The sequence below is a fragment of the Echinops telfairi genome, unplaced genomic scaffold, assembly GCF_000313985.2.
Source record: "Echinops telfairi isolate 266 unplaced genomic scaffold, ASM31398v2 ScPeMD7_3;HRSCAF=10, whole genome shotgun sequence".
Classification (NCBI taxonomy): domain Eukaryota; kingdom Metazoa; phylum Chordata; class Mammalia; order Afrosoricida; family Tenrecidae; genus Echinops; species Echinops telfairi.
In genome coordinates, this window is record NW_022103899.1 from 13,425,733 (window position 1) to 13,441,603 (window position 15,871).

Here is a 15,871-nt window from a genome sequence, read left to right on the forward strand (position 1 = left end):
GGTTAGTACCTTCCTTACCTCGTGTATAAGAAGGACCCCTGACCATTCCAAAGCAAAGAAACAAACAAACCAAAACTATTGTCGTTGAGTTAATCCTAACTCCTAGTAACCCCATAAAGGAATTCCAAAGTGATAAAATCTTTATCTGAGTCGATAGCCTCATCTTTCTCCCCCAAAGAAACTGGTGGATTTGAACTGCTGCACTTGCAATTAGCAGTCCAATGTTTACCTGACAGCACCACCAGGAACTGGTGGGAAAACAAACAAACAAACATCTACCCAAAACAGGTTGCCAGGGTAATCTCTCTTTGTACAGGCTGCATCTCTTCCCACACTTCAAGACACTGGGTCATCTGCTCTCATCATTGAGGGGTTTTCACTCCCCAGTAAGGGAAAGTATTTCTCTATTATTATACTCCCCAATAAGGGCAGGTATTTCACCTATTATTACACTCCCAAATAAGGGCAAGTATTTCACCTATTATTACACTCCCAAATAAGGGCAGGTATTTCCCTATTATTACACTCCCAAATAAGGGCAAGTATTTCACCTATTATTACACTCCCAAATAAGGGCAAGTATTTCCCTATTATTATACTCCCCAATAAGGGCAAGTATTTCCCTATTATTACACTCCCCAATAAGGGCAAGTATTTCACTTATTATTACACTCCCCAATAAGGGCAAGTATTTCACCTATTATTACACTCCCAAATAAGGACAAGTATTTCACCTATTATTACACTCCCAAATAAGGGCAAGTATTTCACTTATTATTACACTCCCAAATAAGGGCAAGTATTTCACCTATTACACTCCAAAATAGGTGAAATCACCAGACCAGCACTCTTTGTCATTATGGGCCAAAGACTTTCTTCCCCCTAGAAGCAAGTCAGCCTAACCTGTAGAAATGATTTCTGTGCTCTAGGAGGTAACCAGAGGGATCACTGGAAGCCTAAGGGCCTCAATGCACACATCTTCACCACCTACGTTTACTGCAGCTAGGCTCTTTATGTGTATTTGATTGTTTTTGATATTATGATTTCTTTTCTGTATAATGAACATTGAAAAGTTATGTCACTACTGCCATTTTGTTGCAAGCAGTATAGATTAAATTACATCTATATTTTTATATTTTCTTGACATAAAGATATTTTTTGAAACTCAAACTACTAGTAGTAAAAGCTATTTTCATTCATTTTTATAAATCCAAATTTCAATCGACAAGAAATCAATACTGCCAACATTTCTAATATAAGTTGAAAATTATTAAGTTAATGATCCTGATTTCTATGTTTAACAGCAGAAGTTTAAGTAAGTAGATGGAAACTATTAGATTTCCTTTTATGTGCCTTAAACAATAATACTGGAGCTGAGTATGTTACAAAACCTAATTTAAACACTTTTGATAGGTAAAAACTTCCAAGAATACACATATAATGTTAACAAAAAATTTGTCATATCATATTTTCTGTTTAAAATTTTAAAGGAAATGACTACCAGTGTTTGATATTTTAGAATATTGCCCTCTCACCCTACCCCCCACACCCACACCCACTGAACCAATTTTAGGTATGAATGACTCATGTACTTGGAGAGATCACACCTGATTATAACAGGGAAGCTAATGATCAGGAACATGACCCACATTTCGTTCTTGAGTAAGGTCTATGAGAGGTTATGGTTGTATTGAGAGTCAACTACAGACAGGTTTGGTTTGTCTGCTATAAAAGAGATAACCAATGGTATGTAATATATTTTCCACAAGAGTTAAAGTGAAAATAAACTTAGGGTATTTATATAAAACATAAAGACTGAATTGATAATTCTATTTCTAGATATATTCTTTTCAAAACTAAACAAAGTGAATAACTGTATTTTACTCAGACTATAATATGGTTATTCACAAAGATATCTTTTTAAATGTCCTAACAAAAAGTTCAAAGTAAACTCTAAAGACAATAAGATTAAGTTAAATATATATATATAATTTCTGAGCTTTTGGGATTATGTGGTGACTGGTTTGAGTCAAATGGCATTGCTCTGTCCCTCCTTTCAGCAAGCTGCCATCCACCCTCAGATGAGTATTACAAGTGACGGGATTGTTTTTTCCATAAGCTATGAAGAGGCAGAGTAATGAGTGAAGACAATGTAAAAGGATGACAGAGTCAAATTAAAGGCCACCCCTAAGTCTGGGAGGTTTGAATGGAGTAGTAAAAAGAAGCAATTGCATAGAATTAATGCTGAGAAATAAGGGGGGGAAAGCATTTGAAAATGATAGCGATAAAAGATTTATAAAAGTATTTCAAAATAAGTACTTATATGTTCTTAAATTAATTTTTACTGTAGCATAATGTTACAGAATTAAAAACAGCTCAACGTTTATAAATTAAGTACATTCATCCATGTGAATATTTAAGTTGTTTTATATGGTTCAAAATGAGAGCAAACTCAGTACCCCAGAGTCGCTGTGACTCCTCGCGACCAGCTTTCTACTCCGGTGAAGGGTGACCGTCTTGCAAACCCACAAGGACAGTGATGCCCTGTCCTATGGGGTTACTATGAATTTAAATGGTTAGAGTATATCTTTTCATTACAATCATAAATTGCATTATTTAGTCTCTACATTTTGAGGTCTGGATCGTGAAGCAAAAAATTACTCAGGAAATATGAAGACATGTTTTTTTTTTTTAAATCTTTTTAAAAAGTTTTAACAGGCCTCCCAGTCAAATTAGGGGACCAGTAGTATCAAAATAAATATCAAATTTAAGAATCTGCAATAAATAAATGAAAAAAGGAGAAAGTTATCTTTTAAAAGAAACGAAGAATACTTAACTGAGAAATGTCAGTAAGAAGGGAATGAGAAACCCCCTTTAAACTTATATGTAAACTTAATAATTTATGTAAAATGCTATTGGAAAATTAAGTAGTTCCATAATCTGTGTTGATTTCAGCTCTAATGGCACAACAGTCTGAGGTCTGGCTCTGGTATGAAAAAATCTGCAAGTAGTCTCTAATTTACACATTCCAAACCTTCTCCCACATTTAACACCCATATATGAATATGAGTAAGAACTTTTTATTAGCAGGATAAGTTTTAGTCACTGTTCACTGTTTCATTATAACAAACCCTCACAAGTAATATATGGCTTATAAATCACTTCCGACCAGTACCCTCATTCTATACAATTAGGGCTTTAATCTCGATATCGGCTATAATTCTCATTCCACCTAAAATAGAACATCTGATAAATGCTGTGTTTCCCTTCTGACCATTTTATCTCTCTGAAGGATGAGCATAGTTGGAACTGCTCCTTTAGACAAATCTCACGCAAAAACAGAAGCACGAAGTTGAAGGTGAAGTGGAAGTGATGGAAACATTTAGAGATACTAATCATATCATCAAACTGATTGAAATAGCTGGGAAGGTAATATTCATCATTGTCAGTCTTGCACAGTAAACTTTAAGAAGGAAAATTCTGCAATATGAAGAGAGACTTCCAGTTTTATTCCATCCCAGAACATTTATATTTCTCAAAACATGCATTTATGGTATCTTGTCTGAAAATGTTCAGGCTCCTTATAACATACGAGGTAAAGTCTGAAGTTCTAAGTCACACTGCTTAGGCACTCAGTGGTATGGTCTTGCGAGATAGTGCATCTGTACTTCTTTCTCATTACCTATTTTCCCTCTTTCACAATCCCTATAAATAAATATCTGTATATAATGCCCCACATCATACAAATATATAAAAACACACATACATTCATAAAATCTCAATCCAAGCATTTCATATGTGCAATTTTCTAAATAGATTCTGTTCAGTGACATCTTTACATCTCTAGAAATTTATTCTGCTTAGAATATCTTCCCACTTCGATCAATATGTTGATCAATTACCCCGACTGTTTTTCATCAGGATTTCTATTTCTGTCACTGTGCGGTCTTCCTTGTCTTCAAAGGCCCACGTAGTCATTCCGTCTTCCTTGTTCCCGTTACAATTTCCATGTACCTTCCTCAAAGAATGTTGCATCGAACAATTCAGTCCAACTTCCCATGTTTAACATTACATGAGTTTCTTCATTTTGAGGTCTTTCTTCCTCTCTGGTACCCCAAGGAAACTCACAAAGTATCGGGTGGGGTGAGCATCAAACTTGACATCCTAACCATATCATCACTAAGACATATAATCTCCCACCCCCTTTTCACTTTGCCAATTGGACTTATGTCTTTATTGGTCATTCAAGTGGGGCAAAAGAAGTATCCTTTTCAAACTCAGACAAACTGAGTATTTGGCTTGGATCCTGTCAGGGGAAACAGGTTGAAAAATTAAAGAGATAATCTTCATGAACATATAGAAGTGGTCTGGGACTCACTTTGTGACTGTTAACTATTATTTAAGTAAATACCTGTGGAGTATTCACAAGTGCTATCAAGAAGAGAAAAATGAGATGATCATCAGTACAGATTATCAGTACAGATCATCAGATTTCCATCTAGAACAATCTAGTGGGCTAAATTTGAAAAGTCATATTCAGCAATGTAGATAACTGGACCAGAAGGAATAAAGAGGTTAAATCATACTGATAAGTTTTTCTAAACCTAAAAACACTGACACACATTATTCACGTTACAATTTGCCAAGTAAAATGTTCCTTTGTTGTTTGTCAATAATTGTCATTGTCACTAAAGATACTGAGATTGGTGCCAGTTTTAGCCAGAGACAGAGACCAGTGGATTCAAGAAATTCTCATTTTATTTCTGCAAGCACTTGACAAAGGTAACAGTGGGGTCTGCTGCTGCCAAACCTGCTTCAAAATCGAGTGACAAAAATCAAACAAGTTATGTACCCTAAATGATGTGTCAATTCAAGAGGATGTTTAGCAGGCTTGTTTGTTTTTGTTTTTAATCATTTTATTGGGGGCTCATACAACTCTTATCACAATCCATACATACATCAGTTGTGTAAAGCACACTTATACATTCGCTGTTTATTACAATGAATAGACTTCAGAAATGAGACAAACGAGGTATATTTGGGCCTGTCACACCCTCAGGTCTCAGACTCCATTGTTTATCTAAATGGCCTCTCTGGCCTAGAAGGTTTTGTTTGCCTAAACTTGCTGAAATTAGATTAAGTTAGTCCTAATTAGAATATCCTTACTGATTAAGTTTAAAAGGAATTTTTATTTATGCTTTTAAAAATACAAACATAATCAATTATAAGATCAACAGTGCAATGGCTTAAAGTCTACCCTAATGTAGCAGAAACCATCATGATTCAGAGATCAGAGATACAATTCTTATTAATCCTCAAAACAATTCAAAATCACAATGAACCACACAACACTAATTTTTAAGTAAATATAGGAATGAACTTCAAAAATATTGATAGTTTAGTAAAAACAGATATTATAACAAATAATTTAAGGAAAGAAAGTACAAATCCATGATAATGCATTTCATATTTTTTTCCTATCTGGGGAGATGTTTTAATATGTCAGTAAGGAGAATTGAACATAATGTTCTCTTTTATTAATCCACACTATCAAGGTCACACTCCCTTATAAGTACTTGGAATACAGCTATTTTGTGATGCCAGTTTGTGCAGGACCATATGCTACCACATCAATGAAGCAGGAGGTCAGATTAATCTCCCTGATGAAATGTGAAGCGTCTAACTAGGACAGGGACCTGACCAGAAGGCCACGGCATACTCTCACAGAGATGGGACCAGGGTAGTGTCTGCCAGTGTGCTCCTCAAGGATACACAGTTAGGGTCTTTTCCGGCATACATGAATAGGTGATGTTCCTTAAGGTCTGTAGAACACAGGATCATTGTAAAAGTTAAATGGAAAAAGTATCCGTTAATGAAAAATCAGTTTCTACTCTTCTTACAGTAATGTCACTCAGTCAGCAGTTCCTAAAGAGCATATGAAGAACCCTGTGAGTGTAGCAGTAGGCAGTTTGAAACCGTGCTCCTTGAGAACAAGATGAGACTTTGTACTCTCATAAAGAGTTACAGTCTCAGAAACTCCCAAGGTCAGGTCTCTACCCTGTCCTGTAGGGTTATTATGAGTTTGAATCAACCTGATAGCAGTGAGTTTGGTTTGGGTCCCCTTGCTAAAATTTTGATATATGTTACTCTTATCTATGAGATCCCAAATACCCCAATAGTAATAGCAATAATAGTCAACAGACAATGAAGATCACTATGCATGTCCTATTAAAATGTATTCATAATGACTATCTAATTTAATATTCCTAATAAATTAAGAATTGCTTTAGTGCCTTCTATTATGATACCATTTGAAGAATGAAAGTTTTGAGAGGTTAGTTAATACAACTACTAAATTCAAAAACTAAGATCTGCACCCAAGGCCATATAATTAAGTTTGTGCTCTTATCATTTAAACTAAACCTGTTTATTATTGTCACCATTCAATTAATGAAAAACCTCAAATATTAAAAAGTAGCATAAATAGGCTTTGTTCTCATACAAGGAACAAAAAAATCCATGTAAAGGAATGTCAAATTTAATTCTATTTGACTTGTACTTTTTGATAGCAGGTACATGCAAATTTTTAATATGCTTATATACATTGTTAGCCCCCATATGGGTGCTAGAATATATAGCACATCACACAAATTTTAGATAATGGAACTGTTCAATTTATATCGATTAACATCTATGGAAATCACACGCACGCACGCGCGCACGCGCGCGCGCGCACATTTGCTTGGTAGCAATGAACAATTTGTTATGAAGCAGAGAGATTCCTCAGCTCCTAGATTCTAAATCATGGTCATTGTCACTTCTGCTAGACCTATGAAATGCACAAGGGTGCATAAACTTTTAAGGAGTCCTGTTGAAGCAGATGGTTAAATGTCTGGCTGCCAATCAACTCCACCTAAAAACGTAGCTAGAGAAAGTACCTGCTTGTGTGAAGATTGAAACCAAGAAAACCCTCTCTGTCATTGTGAGTTGGAATGGAGTGCCAGGGCCACTGATTTAACCTCCACTTGACTGCAATTCACAGCCACCACAGGTGACCTTCTGAAGGAAGTGTCCAACTGAATAGACAAGTAGAAAAAAAAGCGAATCGTTGAAAATCGGGCAATCAAAAGAAGAGCAGCAAAGCAGGCAGCAGATCAATATTTTAAGGTTTTAAATTAGTACCCTCCGGTTTCAATTAGATCGTTTTACTACTAATAATGAGATGCTACAAACTGGTGGCTTTTTCTTTTTAGAGTAGCTAGAAGAAGTCAATCAAGTTAAATTCTTCTAAGCAGAATTTATCCAAAGGATCTATCAGGCTTGCCTATTTCTTTGTTTCCCACCTGCTTAAAGCGCTGTAATCCTAAGACCTGATATAGATCTGACAGGAACACACATGAACTATGTTTTAAATGAATTTTCAGTCTGAGGAAGAAACGGTTTCTATTTACAAACATAAATTGCACGGCCATCTGTCAAATTCGACGCATACTGACCCGACAGGACTCAGCAGAACTGTCCTTGTGGGTTTCCAAGACTGTCAAAGAGCGGGTGGTTTCAAACTGCCGACCTCACTGTTAGCATGGCAATGCTTAAGCCACTGTGCCACCAAGGCCCAGCTTAATGATTTTCAACAAAAGTTGTTCTAGTTTTATTTTCTGCTTTCTTTTTAATCAAGCAGTTTCTCTGTTTCAGTGTGTTAATATTGTTGGGTTTGTGGGTGTGGGTGTGGGGGGGATTTCTTTATATGAAATCATCCAAGATATGTAAATCTATAGAGACACTAATTGGATTAATATTTTTTAGGATTATGGCAAGGGAGGTGGGAGGAAAATAGGGAGGTTATAATAATGAGTAAAAGAAAATAAGAAAATGATGTGGTGATAATTGTATAATTCATTAATATGTTTAAACAATTGAAGTGAAGCCATTATATAAAAAAGGGGATAAAAAATTAAGCAGAAATAATAGTATAAAAAATTACAAAAGCGTTTGGCATTCACTCTATGAACCCCACATCATCTGCAGGGCATGGCAGGGGCCATACCCCAGGGTGCCTGTTAACTTCTACCGAGAAGAATAAACAATATTTTTAAATAGAAAAAGTTGTCATTGAAACGTTTTAGGTAATGGATTAGCAAAGTAATTTTTCTTTTTAGAATTATCGCCTTGGTTGCTATGTGGACATTGCGATTACTATAGTATTTCCCATGACAGATGACAATGTCTCATTCTAATAATGAGGAGAAATAGATGATATGCATCTCTGGGAAGTACAGTAAAATTGATTTAGATTTAATAGATTAGATGGGGAAGGAAGAGAGGCTAAGTGTCAAATGTGCCTTCAGACTGATCTGTGCGACATGTGGTTGGTCGTTTTCGCCTTGGAATAGTGTTTGGAAGACAGGTGCTATGAATGTCAGGAAAAATGAGAGATATCAACAGTTCACCTTAGTTCTAGCTAATATGATGTGTTTAGGGAAAGTCCTGCGGAGGTTTCAGAGGTCAATCTAATACACAGCATGGAATTAAAATAGGTATTTACGCTACTGAAAAAATCTCAGGAGGTTTTTTCCTGTTATATGATTTCACATGTGCCTAAAGGATTCATTTTTAAAATATAATATGATAAGCATTGGAGTGCTGACCCCAAGTTTGAGGGTCCAAACCCACCGGCTGTTCCTAGAGATAAATGTGAAAGCCATCTTCCACCATGAAGATTTATAGCATCAGAAACCCTAGATAGGGTCGCCAAAGGAGATATCAACTTGATGGTAGTGGACTTTTAAAATATATACAAATACCATAATATGGCGTAATGTAACATCACGATATATACATATGTAACGTTAGCTTTTACCAGTGAGGTAGTCTGTTTTGGTGACAACGTGGAACAGGAAGCAGACTCACGTTTGTGTCACATAGACTATTCGATAAATGTAACGATGGCTGCTTTGCTCATTTTCGTTCTCGAACCTTCTCTCAGTGATGTCATACAATAAATTATTCACATTTTACACTTGGGAAAATTGAAATTTTAAGAGGTTAATTAAATTGCCCTAGATCCATCAGCTTTTAAGTGATAAAATCAGGATTTAAGCTCAGATATTTTCTGTGATTAAAATCCACACTTTTTCTATACCGCCATACTCTAAAAATATATTTTTTCTTTTGTTTTCAGTATCAGTAAATAAAAGTAAATTCTTTCCAGAATTGAGGCAAACACAGTGATGTTGCTCTAAGAATGTTTTGAAACACAGCTGATACAGTAACCGTTGTGCTCCCTAGAAACTCTGACTGCTCTCCTGTTAAGCCTGTGACCAGAGCAGCTCAAGGAATGCGGGATGGAGTAAGCAGCTTTGAACATGAACGTTTCCCAAACGTATAGTTCTTCTACAACTTGAAAATGTCTAAGAAGTTTGATTATTATCAAAAGGAGAGAAAAAGCTGTATTTTGACAGCCATTCGTTTTTCCAAAACTGGAACTTGATATTTGGGGGGATTGGGTTATTCCTTAAGGTAAGAATTAAGCATTTGATCAAAATTCTGTTCCTGTTTACCACTGAAAGTACTTGGAGGGCTGACATTTGCTGTCCTTGCTATTTGGACTGAGGTGTGGGCAGTGAGCTGCACTATCTCCTGAGAGGATTTTTTCAAAGTGTGATCATGCATTTATTATAACATGAATTGCATTCATTTAGCATACACGTTGTCACTCATTTGGAATGTGAACTAATTATCCTTTTACTGTCTTTCCCGAAGACTTTGGGAAAACAGAATTGTGGAATACTAGAGACATTTCATTACATTCTTGTTGCAGTAAGAAGATATAGCAATACATCTTGAACATTTTTGATACCTTTTCTACTTGTGTAATACAAAAAGGTGAGCTGTGACAGCCGTACGTAGCATGTCTTTTTCATCTACTCTCGTTCCCATCTAGAGTAGTGACGATAGCATGAAAGATATATTTAATATTGCAATTCTTTTAAAAATAAAATCCAGTTATATTATTCTTCTCATGGTCCAAGGAAAACCATTTTGGAGTTTTAAATTTTAGAATTAAAATGATATAATATGAAATCATTCCTTTCAGCTTTGAATGACAGAGAAAAAGAGAATGAAGATAATGAGGAGGGCTGAGACTGTTGGTTGAGACATTTAACTATGCCTTTGAAAGACTATATAGGTAACATTGCAGTTCAGGATTCATTTTTTCATTGTAAGCATTATTTAAAAACCGGCCATGAAAATCAAATAATTAAAAAGAAAGCTGAAACAATTAGTAAGGAGTGGGCCTGTGTAGGTTTTACAGTGTTCTCTGGAATCCAGCAGTGGTTTAGCATATTCATGGATATCAAGCATGTCTCCAGTCTCTTACTTGCTTTTTTTACATGTTCTTAAGGAGCTGCTGACAATTCCAGAATTTTCTAGTTGAAGCCGAGAAAATAACCTCTAAAGGAAAATGATTAGCTCCTAGGTAATTTGGAAAACTTGAAATCAGCCATTATATTTAAGAATTCAATCTGTACAAAGCAATGACTCATGGACTGTAGTTTACAGTTGGACTACTTGCATAACCTTCCTTTCTCTACAGTCTCAAATTTTATGTCATTGGATAAATTATCAATGCTATTCGTGGTATCGCCTTATATCCCAGGGGGATGACTGATAATGTTTGAGGGTTGTTTTGGTTTTTTTTTGCCATAAAATGAAAATAACACTGCTAAAGTAAATCAAACTCATACGTAACCCAAGGACAAGCCAATGGATTCTAGCTCCCACTTAATTCTAGCCCCAATCCAAGGATAGTTAGTTCTTACGACATGGCCCTCCTTGCTACTGACTTTCATGAAGTGTGGTGAAGAAAGCAGATGGTGTCCAGTGCTCAATTGGAATAGTGTCTAGGATCTTAAAAGCTTGTAGCTAAACAAGCAGCCATCTAACTGAGGTTATCAACTAAGCCTACATCGAATACGCATACCAGCTTGTGTGATCCAAAGGTGACAAATAACAAACGCGAGCATGGTAAGGGGAAAGTATCAGAGATGAGCTGTGAGCACCCAATTTGAGGAAAGCAATGGAGGGCAGTGGGAGCCCAACATGCATCTGCCGAGCACCGGTTCTGATCGGGCCTTGGGCAGGTCTTCTCTGGCCACAGGAAAGGGACGGGAACAGCTTTAATAGCAGAGATTATTGTCAACTTGATAGGGTGGATAAATATAGTGTATAATATACCTGGTCAGTTGACCCCCTCTTGACCTATTTGTTGTTTGCTCTAGATTTAGGTATTTCTCGCTTGTTCCAAGACAGAAATTTTCTCTGACTTACTTGAATATTGCCGGTAGTCTTTCTTCCTTTTTTTGGTTTTGTTTTTTTCTTGTTTTTGTTATGTTTCCCAATTTATGAAGCACAGAAAGCAGATGCATAGAGACAATGACTGATGTAATAACTTTTGGGGCATGCAGGGTGGGAGGAAGGGGTAGGTTGAGAGAAATTAAGGAGAAAATAATGACGATGGAAGGGTAGCGTGCACGAGAACCGACTGATGACGCATCTACAACTCTTTATAAAAGAAACTTAACTCTGGAAGTAGATGATATGTGAATTTTAAATCAATAAAACTATTGAAACAATATATATATAAACATTAATCATAGAAGAAATACAGCCCAGATGTTGATACTGAAAATGATATAAAATGTGGATCTAGCAAGATTGAAAGTCCTCACAAATGAGACGAGACAGAAAGGTTGAGATATTAAGTACTGAGGCTAAGATCGAGGTGGACCTTTGTATTAGTCCGGGTACTTTGGAGAAACAAATCTACAGCAACTCACGTATAAGAGAGTTTTATGTAAAGAAAACGTGCATCACGAAAACATCCCAACCCAATGCTGCACAAGCCCACAAGTCCAACATTAACCCATTAACCCAACACCAGTCCACAAAGTCCTCCTCCTCACAAAACAGACACAATGATGCTGACTGCAGGAGGAAAGCTGAGTCAGTGAACGAACAAGCATCTCAGCACTAGCAGGGGTCTCCACACGGCTGCTCCAGCACCCAGGGCTGCATCGGGATAGGTCCATGTAGCTTCTCCTTGGGGATGTCTTGTAGGACAATCTTGCAAGCTGAAGCAGGGAACTGCTAAGGCAGCTGCACCGGTGCAACCATCACAAAACAAGAGACCCGAGAACTCGAAAGGCGAGGCTCACCACCCATTTATCCCTCCGCCTTTCAATTAGCCCCACATGTGATTATTGGCCAGGCTGGCACAATTAACTAACTCAACCTTCATCTAGAATATCGTGTCGTTACAGGACTAGGAAACTGGAACTCCCTACACATGGGGAAGAGGTCATTGAGGTTAGTGTTTGCATGTGTACTAGGTCATACAATTCCCTTATAATCCCTTTTTAAAGTTTCCACTTATGTATTTATTTTTAATCTCACCTCTTTTACCTTCTCCCTAATTTGAACATTGGCTATTTGCTCAAATCAATCTTCTTTGTAGCGATCCCTCTGCTCTTTCACTGCCATCTCACGTTCTGCTATGTTCCCTGACCCAACATTGGAATCAAGTATTTCTCCGGAGAAGCCCAATCTCATGTTAAGGCAGTTCTTAAAATATCACATATACTTGATAAATACACAGAACACCAATGAAACTTTCTTTCCATTCTTTCTTATTAAAATGTTTTGGTGATGTATTTCCTACCACCCATGCCAATGTTTCTGCTGCAAAATAGGCCTTCTGACTATTGATCATTTTCCCTTTTAATGTAGACTTATCAACATGAATTCCAGGAAAAGTCCTCACTGAAACAACCCAGTGACCTGTATCTTTTTTGTGAGATGAGTTTTCAAACTTGTGACCACCCATAAACCACTTCCTTTATGGACAAAGTTTTCAAATTTAGTAAAAGCCACATAGGAGCTAGAGCTTCATAGAGGTAAGTTTTATTCATTTCAGATAATGAAATCAAAGCATGTTCTGTCCCCAGAGAACGGGAGAACTACAGTACACAACTTTATGTTCTTTATGTATTATCAGCTTTATGGAAGAGTGTACAAAAACATATTCACTTAATTAATAAATCAGCACATATACAATACTTAAATTTGGAAAAATAAAAACATGCTAATATAGATTTGAACTATAATTATTTAATAAATTATTAAATATATATTCAAGCAATGTTTAATATTTTTATATTCTCTAAAATGTAGCTTAAAATTTTTTTCTTTAAAGAAATAGAATTATGTTTTTGGTTTTTAAAGACTGTTCCAGGTTACTCTATCAAACTGGAGTTGGAAATGAATTTATTTTAAAATTGATTTTTTTTTTAGTTTTGTATTTTTTTTAGTTAGTGTTTGAGAGGGTCATTTCAAATAGATAGCTTTCTCTTCATTTGAATGTGACTGCTATTATAGTATACAGAATCAAATTTATTTTTCTAAAGCAACTATTTTTCCTCAATGATGCTAGCAGTATTTAGTATTTATTGACTATAAAACTCTAATGGCAATTACTATACTTATATTATCTGTCTTTGATTTGTATGTTTTAAATTTTTAATAAATCAGGCTTAAATCAATTATTTTATTTCATTTGCTATGACATTGCTAATGCGTTAGTAATTGAGTTTTTCATAAATGTTAAAATATTTCTAAAATAACTATGTCAGATACATTGTGATATAAATACAAATTTTATAATAAACACACTGATTACTCATTTTTTCTGAAAAATTTCTAACACTTAATATTCTTCTATCAATCCTAGTTTAAATGAAGAAAAAATAAAATAGCTTGTGTTTTAGGATCTGTAAGATGAAAACCATAAATTCAAATACTTATTCATGCCACGAAGTCAATTCCAACACACAGTGAACCTGTAAGAAGAGTAGACTGCCCCTGTCAGTTTCTGAGATCATAAATCTTTACAGAGTTAGAAAGTCTTGTCTTTCTCCCGTGGAGAGGCTGGTAGATTTGAACTGCTCATCTTGGGGTTAGTAGCCCAATTACTAACGAAACCAGGGTTAAAAGGTGTGAAATTAGACAAACATTTAGCATTTGCACAATTAAAACAATAAGGTACTACTTAAATGTTTGTGGTGGTATAAAGTGTGAAGTACATTGCACATGGTATTTTCTCATACATTTTAGGTCATTCATGACTCTTTCCTGTGAAATAGTGGTTAGCCAATGGGCTGCTAAAACGCTGGCAGTTTGAAACCAGGAGGAGAAAGATGAGGCACTCTACTTCGATAAATGTTTTTGTTTGTTTTACTGTAACAGCTTTATTCAAGGCTGTGTGCTCTGGCACTGAGACGTGGCTGAGAGCGGCATTACACTGTAATGAAACAGAGGTTTAGCCATTGAACCAACCCAGCGTGACAAACCTTATTGGCAATTTACAGTATCTCAGAGGAAGGAAAGTGTCCAAAAAAAGAATCTAATAAACTTTCTTCAGAACTTTTCTATTTTACAATATTGTTGACAACACAAAATAACTTAAATCACAAAGAAAAATCAGAATTTAAGGACAGCGGGACAGGACACATGGACAAGGCATTGGAGCAGGCATGGGAGCAAGTGTGAGGATGAAAAGTAGTAGCTAATTTTATAGAGGGGAAAAAAATGAACACAAAAATTTGTAGAGGAAAGAAAATCCCACAGAAGTATTTCTAATAAAATCCATCTTCAGCTTCTTTCCTTAACCCCCCAGACCCTAGGATCTCTTATTTAATTGGCTTGCTGACTCCTTTCCAGATAAAAAGATAGTCAGCGTCCCTCCCTGGCATGAAATAATCCGGGATCGAGTGTAGGTATCTGCTTTTGCAGCCTTCTTGAGTCATGCCAGGAGTTTTGGTGGCATTATGAGCTAAGCAGTGGGCTGCTAACCACAAAGTTGATGGTTCAAACCCAGCAATCATTCCTTGGAAGAAAGGTGAGGCTTTCTGCTCCCCTGAAGATTTACCATCTTGGAAACCCTATAGAACAGTACTACTCCAGCACAGAGGGTCACTGTTAGTCTCAATTGACTCTATGGCAGTGGGTGCATGGGCATATATGTTAGATGGGCGTGGATGGTCATGTCCTTCACCCAGTGTCACACAGCCAATACACAATGTTGCTGATCTACTTGGCTTCACTGAGTAGCTAGGAAGCGGCTTAGGAGCTTTGGGATAAAATTGACATGGCTTAGCCCATCTAGACTTTGTGCTTACTCTTTGTCTAGAGGAATGATGTCTGAGGACACTGAGCACTGCTTGTACCCTCTTGCCTTCCACTCTGCTCCTGGCTCCTTAAGGCTACATTCGTCCTTGTCCAGGAACTTCAGGAATTTTTACCACATTCTGCTGTTCTTCTCCCAGCACCATTGTTGAATGCCTTTGGACTTCTCTCTGCGCTCACTAACAGTGGCTCCACAATTGCTCTGTGCCACAGGTTTAAGCCTCCTCTTTCTCAGTCTTCTGAATTTGGAAGCTTTATTGTAATTCATGTCTTCCCTTGGGAGCTTGAATTTAGGCTACTGCCTTTGTTCCGGTTGAGCCACATGCCCAACTGTAACAACGACGGAGGAGATGGAACTTGTTTTCTCCTTTAAGTTCCTTCGCTTCCCAAGCACTCTGTCTTTATCTCTGTGTCTGTCTCACAAACACATAGGCATGTTGTAAGATAAGCGTGTGTCTTCTAATGTTTCCCAAGGAGTTAGTGATGGGTTTGTACCACCAACTTTGTGATGAGTAGCCCAATGCTTACCTCATAATGCCATCAGAACTCCTTTCCAATAATTAGATGAAATTACTAGAGAATCTCTCTCTCTCTCTCTCTCTCTCTCTCTCTCTCTCTCTCTCTCTCT

The 15,871-nt window shown here is 36.6% G+C and overlaps 1 non-coding gene across 1 annotated transcript; it reads left to right on the plus strand.

Annotated features, from left to right (window-relative positions):
- Positions 1-4,197: 4,197 nt before the first annotated feature.
- On the plus strand, positions 4,198-4,324 carry LOC115872104. Its single transcript, XR_004047650.1, has one exon. It is a non-coding gene; the product is annotated as a small nucleolar RNA SNORA27 (small nucleolar RNA).
- Positions 4,325-15,871: the final 11,547 nt, after the last annotated feature.